Raw genomic sequence first — 12167 nt, 5'->3', positions numbered from 1 at the left:
CTGTTTGAGACCTACCAAGGAGTCCTATAAATGCACCAGCACCTTGAGGAACAGATTAGGAAACTGTCCTGATACAGTAATTCCCTAAAACAATAGAAAAAAATAACAAATATCTTCCATCATTTTACAAATAATCTTCTGTTCTCTTTCTCTGTCCCTCTGTCTGTGGTTTCCTAATCTTTTAGGAGTGAACAGAACTATGTACTTGAGTTGAGAATATTTTCCTGGGGAATACAGACCTGATTTAGTACAGCATCTTGACACCCAGCCACTCGAGACAAGGAAGTAAAGCACAACATTAGTACTATTTTGGATCCATCTGCAAAAAAGAACTACTTTAGCAATCCCTAAAGATGTTTTATTAGCTAAATACTAATTTCAAGTTCACTTTAAGCCAAGTAAAAGTCAAGTCCTAGACACGAGACTTTCTAGAAAAGAATGTTAGCATAAATAAAATATGCATAAATTATAACCTATAACTCTTTTCTCAAGAGACTTTGAGCAAAATATTCCCTCTTCCTTTCATGTGAAACAGCCTATAAATACTTTCTTGCTAAATGTAAAATGCTATGGGAATAGTCACTGTGAATTCAAAATTAAGATGATCATATTAAATATGAAATTCTGAATGAAAAGCAATATGTTATAATTTAAGAAACACTAAAAGATGATAGCATGATAATCAAGATAACCATGATTTCATGATTTTTTAAACATCCCCTTTTCTTCTCTGGGCAGACCCATTTACTTGCATATACCGCCCACTCCTTAGAAAAAAACAGAAGGTGCAATTTCCTGAAGGGGCTCTTCTTCCAGAATGACTACCAGTGACAGGGTGGTACAAACAATGAGTGCATTATCTGTGGTCTGAATCATAAATCATTATCCCTCATGTAAAAAAGGCAACCTTCAAAAACTGAAATTCCATTATAGGCTCTTTTGTATAGGTTTATTTTTAAGTTATTTCACTCAGCACACAACCATCAAAATAAGGGAACTTTTAAAACATTTTTGAAAATGTGTTTATTTGCAAAAAAAAAAAAATAAACTATACTGGATGCTTTCACTAAATTCATTAAAATAAACCTGCTACAACAAAACCCAGTATTTAATTTTAAATACTTTATTTCATCTTTTGTTTTCATCTTCTCTTAATGAAGAGCTTGGTCATTAGAATTCATGTATTAGGCAGAATACAAAAGCCAATTGGTAGAAAGATCTTTCTCATAGCCAGAAATATAGCTAATTTGCAACAGATAGCTCATCATAGTCCAAATAATCCCCCAAAAGAAGAAAGAGACAGAGATCACAGAAAGAATAAAACATCCAGAGTCTTCACACTGACAAGGATAGAACTAATTCTGAGACTTTATGGCATTAATCTCCAGGGAAATAAATCTCAGTGGAAGTACCGCCCAGCCTCTTGTACAGTTAGTCTGAACAGACTCCCATCATGTACAAGTTAGAATATCATCGAGTTCATTAATAGGTACATCTTACCAAGTCAAGATGCAGATCACTAAGAATAGCATCAGATGTTACAAACAAGCTACATCTACTGATGCAAATGAGCAGAAATCTGAAGAATAAAAACAAGAAGCTTTAGGACTTACTGTGATATGCACTATTTAATAACTTATAGCCCAACTTGGCAAATTTGTAACTACTATTTCAGAAATCAACAAAATAGTCTGAAGCCTCCATTCCCACCAGTAGATACTCACGGTGAAGGTCATACAGTGACCGTAACCACACAGAAACTTCATTTTTTAATAGGACCTTTTATCCTTTCTTCCCTTGTGACTCAAACTAGCCTTGTTCAGCACCACGACTCACCTGCTCCCCTCCTTCCCTGCACCTCCACTCCCTCAGTCATTATGCCCACAGGACGATAAGGTTCGGTTAGCATTGAACAGTCCTAGGAACAAAGCCTCGTGTCTGTTGACCACAGAAAGAGAGTTTCAGTCAACCTAAAGATAACATCTAGGCCTCCGCTGTGTTTCAGCCCCAGACCCAGAAAAACAGAACGACCCTACCAACCACACCCTTGCGAAACCGAACAGAGAAACACTAGGGCTGACATCAGGACCCCATGCAACGGCCAACTATCCCCTACCCTGGCTCCCACCCATCAGTAGAGACCACAACCCTGCCTTCCTCAGTCACCATGATCAATGATTTTTCCCCTGTGTAACTCCTCCCCTAGAAAACACCAGGGAGCCAGATCCCAAAGCACACCTCACCTGTGACTCCAGGCTGGTGCCATTTCCTCAAATAAACCTCTGCTGTCTTTGATGCAAACTGCTGCTGGCACTGGACTGGGCTTTGATTTGCGCCAGCAGATGGACCCCTTCAGTTCGGTAACATGATCTTGCAGGTTAAATGTGTGTACACACAAGACAAACACAGTGCCCAGGACAACTATATACACACTGACATTACCATGTGTACATTTTTGAAGCATTACTTCTATGACGAAGTTAAACTGTATTAGGAATAAATACAATTATGAAGGAAAATGATAAAGGTCTCCTTAAGCCAGAATTATTTTTTAATTGCAGATCTTAACACATCAGTGGTTTGTAAAACCAACTGTATGGGTATCAGCATTTTCAAAATCAAATTAAATAATAGAATATATCAAAGACATTGTATATAGTCAATGTAAGATTTATTTCGTGAATCTTTTATATCTGGCATGTGTGGGGAAGGGACATCAATACAAACTGCATGTCTTACTTCGATCCTGTTCACAAATTTGAAATCCACTGCCTCACACATTCCCTTTACAGGACATAACCTGACTAGGCAGTGCTTGAGATGAAGGGAAACCTGGAAGAATCGTGTTCCTTCTCACAGCCTGGCAGCTCCAGAATCACAAAGGTCACAACCTTATTCTGACACCGATTCCAATGCATGGGGTTTCTTCCACAACACCAAGCAATTCTCAGGCACCAGCCGGTGTCATATAATTCGACTCCCCTTCTGACACTATCAGAGACAGCACCAAGTTCCACAGGTTAAGGCAGGGGTGTCAAACTCAATTTCACCGGAGGCCACATCAGCCTTGAGGTTGCCTTCAAAGGGCCAAAATAATTTTAGGACTTTCTAAGTGTAACTACTCCTTAACTGTTAAGGAGTTGAAATGACATTCAGCCCTTTGAAGGCAACCACAAGGCTGATGTGGCCCCTGGTAAAGATGAGTTTGACACGCCTGGGTTAAGGGCTCAGCACCACAAGGCTGTCCTCCACTTCAGACGCCAATCGAAAGTCCACGTGCTTCTGTCCAACTGACTATAAATCAGAGGTTCCCACAACCCCTCCTTGGGTTTCACTGATTTGCTAGAGAAGCTCACAGAGCTCAGGAAACCAGCTTACTCACTAGGTTTCCAGTTTATTACAGAGGCTGTAACAGGAACAGCCACATGTAAGAGATATGTAGAGGACTGTATGGGAAAGGGCTCAAAGCTTTTGTGTTCTCAGAGCCTGCCACTCTCCTTGAATGAACATGTTCACAAACCCAGAAGCTCTTTGAGCCCTGTCCTCTTGGGGTTTTATTGAGGCTTCATTATACAGGTATGACTGATTGAGTCACTGGCCACTGGCAATTGATTCAACCTCTACCTCTCTCCCCAATCTAGAAATCCAGGGGGTGAGACTGAAAGTTCCAGCCCTCTAATCACTTGGTTGATTCTCCTGGCAACCAGACCCCATCCTTAGGTACCATCCAAAAGTCGCTTTATTAATTCAACAAAAGACACCTTTATCGTTCTTATCACTTAAGAAATTCCAAGAGCATTTTGCCAGAAATGGGGACAAACATCAAATATATACTTATTGTAGAGTGCCCTCAGCAGTCCTGGGATCTGTCTCTGGCTTCAACAGGTTTTTTACAGAACAGACATAGGGATACCCCTTCTTTCTAGCTACCCTCCAACCTCTTTTCTAGTCACCACCTTCTAAACCACCTCAGCCTTCCTCAGTCACAGAGACCAGCCAGCACCGGTTTTGTTTTGTTTTTTTTTACCTTAATTCTTCATTGCCGAACAACCATGAGCTCCCAAATTCATCAGAATTATCCCACCGAGGTGGAGGCTGCAGTCAACCACCTGGCCAACCTGTATCTGCAGGCCTCCTACACCTACCCCTCGCTGGGCTTCTATTTCTACCGTGAAGATGCAGCTCTACAGGGCATGGGCCCCTTCTCCAGAGAGTCAGCTGAGGAGAAGCGTGAGGGCTCTGAGTGTCTCTTAAAGCTGCAAAACCAGAGCAGTGGCCCATTAATTATAGGGCCACATTCTTCTCCAGGACGTGATGAAGCCTTCCCAAGATGAGTGGGGTAAAACCCAGGATGCCATGGAAGCAGCCTTGGCCTTGGAGAAGAACCTGAACCAGGCCCTTTTGGACATGTATGCTCTGGCTTCTACCCACACAGACCCTCACCTCTGTGACTTCCTGGAGAACCATTTCCTGGATGAGGAGATGAAACCCCTCAAGAAGATAGGCGACTACCTGACTAACATTCGCAGGCTGGGCAGCCCCCAGGCTGAGATGGACGACCATCTCTTCAAAAGGCTCACCCTCGAGCATGACTAGGAAGCCTTTGGAGCCCAAAGGCTTCTGAGGGGCCTCTCTGCATTTCCCTGCTACCTGGCTTTTGCATGAGCCTCACCCTGAAATCCCACCCTAGAACCCTCTCCTGGGCACTGGACCAAGTGGAAACAAAGCTTTTTCAAGGGAAAAAATTTTCTCCTGTTTTTGTTTACAAGTGTCAACTGATGGTTCTTGGTGCCAACTCAACACCAACAGGAATCCCCAATTTGGGGTGCAGTTAAGAAAGAAACTTCATTCAGTGCAAAACAGCTCAATTGTGATACAGTATGGTTGTGAAAACAGCACAGCTATGGAACACCTTGATCGTGAAACAGCAGGGCTGTGAGGCAGCCCCAGGACCAGGCAGCCCTGGGCCTGGCCCCTTTCCAACTAGGCAACTCTGCTCTGCTCCTCCATGGTCTGGTCTGGTCTGGTCTGCTCTGCTCTGCTCTGCTCTGTATGAGTCTGTTTTGCACTGCATGGGTCTGCTTTGCTCCTGTGCTGCTCTGCTTTGCTCCTGTGCTGCTCTGCTTTGCTCTGCGCTGCTCTGGCAAGACACCCTTGGTGTTTCAGGTTAAGGGAAGGAGACACAGGTTTCAAGTCTTTGGTGGAAGGGGAAAGTGCACCCCCTCCCACCCTCTAAGGGGAGTCCAAGGGGAGCTGGCTTATATGAACAGGAGTTCCCATCCCTTGTCCTTGATTGGTCTGTCCTCAGGCAAATGAGGACTCTAAATCCTCACAGTTTGGTCCCAGAGGCACTGTTCTGATTGATCAGAATAGAGCCACTCCTGTTGATTGGAGCTCACAGCTCTGATTGGATATGGAATATCTCAGTCCCATTAGCTTAAATAGGATTCCAGGAACTCCTTTATAAGGACTGGCTCAGATGGCAGAAACACAGCACAGGCAGGCAGTTCAATGCAGGCTTCTCCCGGAGGTGCAGTTTGTATGAGAGGCCCCTGTGTAGAAATGGCTGCTAGACTCTGCTTTTTAAAAATTTGAGCCCAGTTAGCCACCAGGAACCCTTCTTAGTAGGTGTCTTCTTTCTTAAGGTTAATACAAGTTTTATAGTAGCTCTTACTTTCAGGTCTATGACCCATTGCTTTAATTTATTAAATTGTGCAAGGTAATAAAAAACATTTCTTTAAACGGGCCATTTCCTGGAAGAAAATATTTTCACACATGTAACAAAAATTAACATCTATCTCTAGAATACACAAAGAACTGCTACAAAGCTGAACTACTTGCTACACATGTATACAGAAACTCTTGGCAGTAATTTATTAAGCAACATGCCACATTGTTCAGTTTTCCAAATTGAGAATGTATAAATTATATTTTCAGAGTAAATAAGGTAGCTCTATATGTCTAACCACAAACCACATTTCCTACCAACCACACCATCGGTCATGCCGATTTCTTTTAATGGCCGAGTCACTCTCCCACCAGCCTGTCACCCGCTCCCTCTTCCTTACTAAGGTATCACTGAATTTACAATGTGGTCAACAGAATTTGATCAAATTTTATAACCAATTATGATTCATGAATTGCCAGAGTAAAAGGCTACCATTTTAGGAGATAGGATCAGAAGCTGGAAATCAGTACCAATAGTTACTTTTGGAGTAACATGTACACATGAATACAACATGCTAAAAACCAAGTTCCCTACAGAGGTAAACTCTAAAGGAACAATACAGAGAAAAAGGGAGTAGTTCACTGTCACACTGGGAAGGTGCAAAATGCACCAGAAAGAATTTTAAACTAGGAAATAGGAGGCCTGAATTCCAGTCTAAACTGTGCCATAAACTAGCTATGAATTGCATTATGTAATATCCATAGTCTTTAGCTTTTTCATCCTTAAAAGTACAATGGGATCATTGTTAAAAGTTCTGAAATCTCTAAAATTCTATGACTCTATACACCCTTTCCACAGATGGGGAAAATGTGCTACAATGAGCTGAAAATAATAATTTGGACTTAAATGTAGTATAAATTGGCACCTCGGTTTCCTTTTAACAACATTTAAAAAACCACTAAGGAACTGATTACCTCTTTTTAAAATCAAGTAACACCAAATATTTCAACAAAATAACTCCCTTTTTGTCCTAATTTGTGTGGCTCCATAGATTGGGCATCATTCCAGGAACCGAAAGGTCACCTGTTCAATTCCAGGTCAGGGCACATGCCTGGGTTGCAGGCCAGGTCCCCAGCTGGGGACATGAAAGGCAACCAATCAATGTTTCTCTTGCACACTGATGTTTCTCTCACATATAGATGTTTCTTCCCTCTCTTTCTCCCTCCCTTCCCTTCTCTATAAAAATAAATAAAATCTTTAAAAACAAGCTTCCTTTTATCAATATTTCCCCTTCTTATCAATCAACCTTCCGGTTACTCCCTACATTCTGGAAGCTTAAATACAATGTTAGGAGTTACTGATTGGCAGACAGCCAGTCCCCAGTGCGGTGCCCCAAAGCAGACTTCAGTCATAGCTCTGAAACTGCGGGGCTGGCTGCACACACGACCGAATATCCATGCAATCTGCGGGATTCATATGTCTTTGGCTGACCATAGGGATTCAGCCTCATTTGGACCATACATCCTTCCTCTGACCTACAATAAAACTCTGGCTCTAGCAATTCCTAATCTGTCTTTCTACAATTTGTCCTACAGAATATTAGTCCTGCAAGATGCTCTAAAAAAAAAAAAAAAAAGAATGCCACACGTATTTCAGAAACTCGGCATGCGACCTCATTCTTGAGCAATTCACAACGACCATGAAAACATTAAAGGATCTGAGAAGCCCTAGAGAGTACAGAAACCTGATTTATATTGTTTCTTGATGTAACTACAAAACCCTTTTTTCACAGGGTATCTATCAACACCCTAGAACATTAGTATTTCAAGGAAACTATTTTGGGAAGTGCTTGCTTAAACGTAATGTGATGATATTTAATTCACACATTGCTAAAACTGAAACTGATTTGGTTTTTGTTGTTTGTTTTGATTTTTGCTTCAGACATTCTATATGACTCAAAAATTATTTACTGAAACTGATTTGTTTTTTGTTTGATTTTTGCTTCTGACACTCTATATTACTCAAAAATCATTTACCAATTTCTAAATGTGAAATTAATTTCCCAACGTCCAATTGTTCAAGGATAAACAAACCAACAGCAGAGCTTTCCCCTTGACACAAGCATCTGAAAACGACCAAAGACTGGTCAGGTGTGATAGAAACCATCTCCAGTTTCCAGTCTGAGTATGTAAATCACTGTCACCCTGTCAGGGCAGAACTGGTACCCATTCCTGCCTGGTTGCATAGTTTTAGTTTTGGTAACTGCAGAGTTTACATTAAAAAGCAAAACAGAACTTTTAAGCAAAAGGTAATTAAAATACAGCCAAAGTGAGAATAATTTAAACCACCAGCAGAAGAAGGGAAATTTAAAAACTGAAAATGGGTAAGTCTTAAGATATACCCTATAAAAGAAAAAAACCTATTATTTTTTTTAAAAAAACAGACTTATGGGACAAGAGGCTTATACACAGCATTCATATTGGAAATATAAACACTTGAATTAAGATTGACTTATAGAGTCACACATAATGGGGCAATACTTGCAAAAAGTAGAACACTTTGTTAGGTATCTAAATACTTCAGTTTTTCAGCTTTTACTCTCTTGATAGTAAGTGTTCTTTCTTCCTTCTAGTCATGTCAAAGAAGAAGATGATAAAGGAACAGCCTACCCTAAATCACCGCCATCAAAAACACTTGGTCCTAATACGTTAGCTAAAACAATGTGCTTCTCAAGGTGCTTTAAACCTACCTTAGGGATCCTGTGACACAAATCTTTATTGCACTTGAAGACTCACTGTCAGATCTTGATAAAAATCACAGTAAAAAATCGGAACTTGTCCTCATTAAATAAACTCAAAATTACTACATCAAGTTACAGCTATTACTAAATGCAGAGAAGAAAAAGCACTGAATACTAGCTTTCAATGTCAAATTCTATGACTGTAAAATTGCAAGATCACATTTTTCTTTACATTAGTGCCTCTTCTTCCTGCTGTCAGTTCCCTTTACCACTGTCCTCCAAGCTCCTGTTCAAAATGCATCACTTTCAGGGAGTCCTCACTTCCATACTAAATGCCTCCAGGACCAAGAGTTTAAAGGTGAAGTTGTACTTTGTGACATGCTGCTTTAGGACGATGTTCTTTACTCGTGTGTGTGTGCGTGAATTTTCAACAAGACTATGTGAGGATTCTTTTATAACTCAGGGCTGCTCAAATGTTTCTACCAAAGCACTTCTTTTGTTAGGGGATCTATCATAAAATCAAAATTTATTTGAAGTCTTCTGTTTAACCTTTAAAATCCATTTGAAATATAAGATTCAATACCATAGTCTACATTTGTTTTAACATAAAAATAGGAATATTTTTGTGTTGAGGAGGACACAGAAAAATTGGAACCCTGTGCTCTGTTGGTAGAATAGTAAAATGTTGTGACCACCACAGAAAATTGCATAGAGGTTCCTCAAATAACTAAAAATAGAACTACAGTAGAACCTAGGAATCACACTTCTGGGTATACATCCAAAAGAACCGAAATCAAGAACTCCAAAAGATATTAGCACCCCCATGTTCACTGCAGCACCACTCACAATAGCCAAGAAGTGGAAGCAACCCCAATGTCTATTGACAGATGAATGGATAAATGAAATGTGACATATGCAATGAAATCCTATTCAGCCTTAAGAAGGAAGGAAATCTTGGGACTTCCAGCCAAGCTGGAAGCGTAGGTAGACACACTGTGCCTCCTCGAAACTAAAATAAGAACAACAAAAATTTAGAAACAAAAAAACAACCAGTACTGACAGAAAATTGAACTGTATGAAAGTCCAACAACCAAGGAGTTGAAGAAATATCCATCCAGACCAGTAGGAGGGGCAGAGTCAGGCGGCCGGGTGGAGACGACTCACGGCAAAGCAACAGCTGGCGGACCCCGGGCGCAGGGTGGCAGCAGGCGGGCCCAGTGAAGCGACAGATTGTGGAGGAGCTTGGCGCACAAGGCGGCTGGTAGACCGGACCATCCCACATTCAGGCACAGATAAACCGGGTGAAACTGGGGAGCGAGACAGACCGTGCAACCCAGGGTTCCAGCTCAGGGAAATAAAGCCTCAAAACACCAACTGAAAACACCTGTGGGGGTTGAGGTGCCAGAAGAGACTCCCAGCCTCACAGGAGAGTTTGTTGGAGAGACCCACAGGGTCCTAGAACATATACACACCCACCCACACCAAAATCAGCACCAGAAGGGCCCAGTTTGTTCAAGGGAAGCAGCAGAAGGGACTGAAGTCCAACAGAGAGTGGAGCAAGTGCCATTGTTCCCTCTCCAACCTCTGCCCCACTTCTGCATCACAACCCAGTGACGTGGGTTGCCCCACTCTGGTGAACATCTAAGGCTCCACCCCTCACTACGTAACAGGCAAAGACAAAAAAAAAAAAGGCCCAAATGAAAGAACAGATCAAAGCCTCAGAGCAAATACAGCTAAACCATGAAGAGATAGTCAACCTAACAGATGCACAGTTCAAAGCACTGGTGATCAGGATGCTCACAGAATTGGCTGATTTTCATCACTAATTAGATGAACAAATGAAGGCTACACTTAAGTGAAATGAAGGAAAATGTACAGGGAAGTAATAGTGATGGGAAGGAAAGTGGGACTCAAATCAATGGAGTGGACCAGAAGGAAGAAAGTAACAACCAAATAGAAAAGAATGAAGAAATAAGAATTCAAAAAAATGAGGAGAGGCTTAGAAACCTCCAGAACATCTTTAAACAGTCCAACATCTGAATTATAGGGGTGCCAGAAGGAGAAGAGGAAGAGCAACAAATTGAAAACTTATTTGAACAAATAATGAAGAAGAACTTCCCCAATCTGGCAAAGGAAATAGACTTCCAGGAAATCCAGGAAGCTCAGAGAGCCCCAAAGAAGTTGGACCCAAGGAGGAACACACCAAGGCACATTGTAATTACATTCGCCAAGGTAAAAATGAAGGAGAGAATCTTAGAAGCAGCAAGAGAAAAGGAGACAGTTACCTACAAAGGAGTTCCCATCAGACTGTCAGCTGATTTCTCAAAAGAGACCTTACAGGCAAGAAGGGGCTGGAAAGAAGTATTCCAAGTCATGAAAGGCAAGCACCTACATCCAAGATTGCTCTGTCCAACAAAGCTTTCATGTAGAATGGAAGGGCAGATAAAGTGCTTCTCAGGTAAGGTCAAGTTAAAGGAGTTCATCATCACCAAGCCCTTATTTTATGAAATGTTAAAGGGACTTATCTAAGGAAAAGAAGATAAAAAACATGTACAGTAAAAGGACAGCAAACTCACAATTATTAACAACCATACCTAAAGCAAAAACAAAAACAAACACAAACTAAGTCAACAACTAGAACAAGAACAGAACCACAGAAATGGAGATCACATGGAGGGTTAGCAACAGGGGAGTGGGAGGAAGAGAGAGGAGGAAAAGGTACAGAGAATAAGTAGCATAGATAGTAGGTAGAAAATAGACAGGGGGAGGGCAAGAATAGTATGGGAAATGTAGAAGCTAAAGAACTTATAAGTATGACACATGGACATGAACTAAAGGGGGGAATGTGGGTGGGAGAAGGTGTGCAGGGTAGAGGGGAGTGAAAGGGGAAAAATGGGACAACTGTAATAATGTAATCAATAAACCATATTAAAAAAAAAGAAGGAAGGAAATCTTATCACATACTACAAATTGATGAACCTGATGGACATTATGCCAAGTAAAATAAGCCAGCTGCAAAAAAAGAGATACTACATAATTCCAATTATATGAGGTACCTAAAGTAGTCAAATTCATAGAGACAGAAAGTAAAATGGCGGTTTTCAGGGGCTGGAGGAAGGGGAATAGGGGTGTATTGTTTAATGAGCACAAAGTCTCAGACCTGCAAGACGAAAAAGTTCTAGAGACCTGTTTCCCAACAATGTGATTATACTTAACACTACTGAACTGGGAAGTGATTAAGATGGTAAATTTTGTGTGTTTTTACCATAATTTTTAAAAATGTTTTTAATCACTGTATTTGCTCCAAATCGTGAAGTAAAATTGATATCACTGTATTTACTCAGCATATACAAACACAGATGGAATGAAGATGCCTGAAAATCCCAGGCAGCCTTGAAGGCGGCTCACAGGACACAACGTTCTCCTGCTCTCACATCCTCTGCTCAGGTTAATGGTTATGGAGCCACTACACTACGGTAACTGCGAGGGAACATAAAGATTAATTAGGCCATGGCCCCTGCCCCTGAGCAGATCAGAGAAACCCATCGCACCTTTCTCAGTGCTGGGACCTATTACCTGTGCAATGGATTGACCAGGTCTGCAGTTCTCCTCAATTACCTGCCACGCTGTGTGAGGAAGTGGGATTTCTGTGAACCACGGTTTCTCCAGACAAAGTTCTCACAACAGCAAGCACAACGAACAACACCCACATGTGGGACGGGAGTGAACACAAACTTTAAAACATTAAATTAACCAAAA

General features: G+C 41.3%; 1 protein-coding gene and 1 pseudogene across 1 annotated transcript in view; one reads left to right on the top strand and one right to left on the bottom strand.

The window, feature by feature from the left end:
* The window catches only part of AVEN (apoptosis and caspase activation inhibitor), a 169525-nt gene that overhangs the window by 65115 nt on the left and 92243 nt on the right, over positions 1 to 12167 (bottom strand). The gene's annotated exons all lie outside the window — the stretch shown is intronic.
* On the top strand, positions 4053 to 4596 carry LOC123808023 (annotated as a pseudogene).

This window comes from Phyllostomus hastatus, unplaced genomic scaffold (assembly GCF_019186645.2).
Source record: "Phyllostomus hastatus isolate PE091 unplaced genomic scaffold, TTU_PhHast_1.1 phas_scaffold_501, whole genome shotgun sequence".
Taxonomy (NCBI): Eukaryota; Metazoa; Chordata; class Mammalia; order Chiroptera; family Phyllostomidae; genus Phyllostomus; species Phyllostomus hastatus.
Note: the sequence above shows the minus strand (reverse complement) of the source record. Positions and strands in the feature narration are given on the sequence as shown.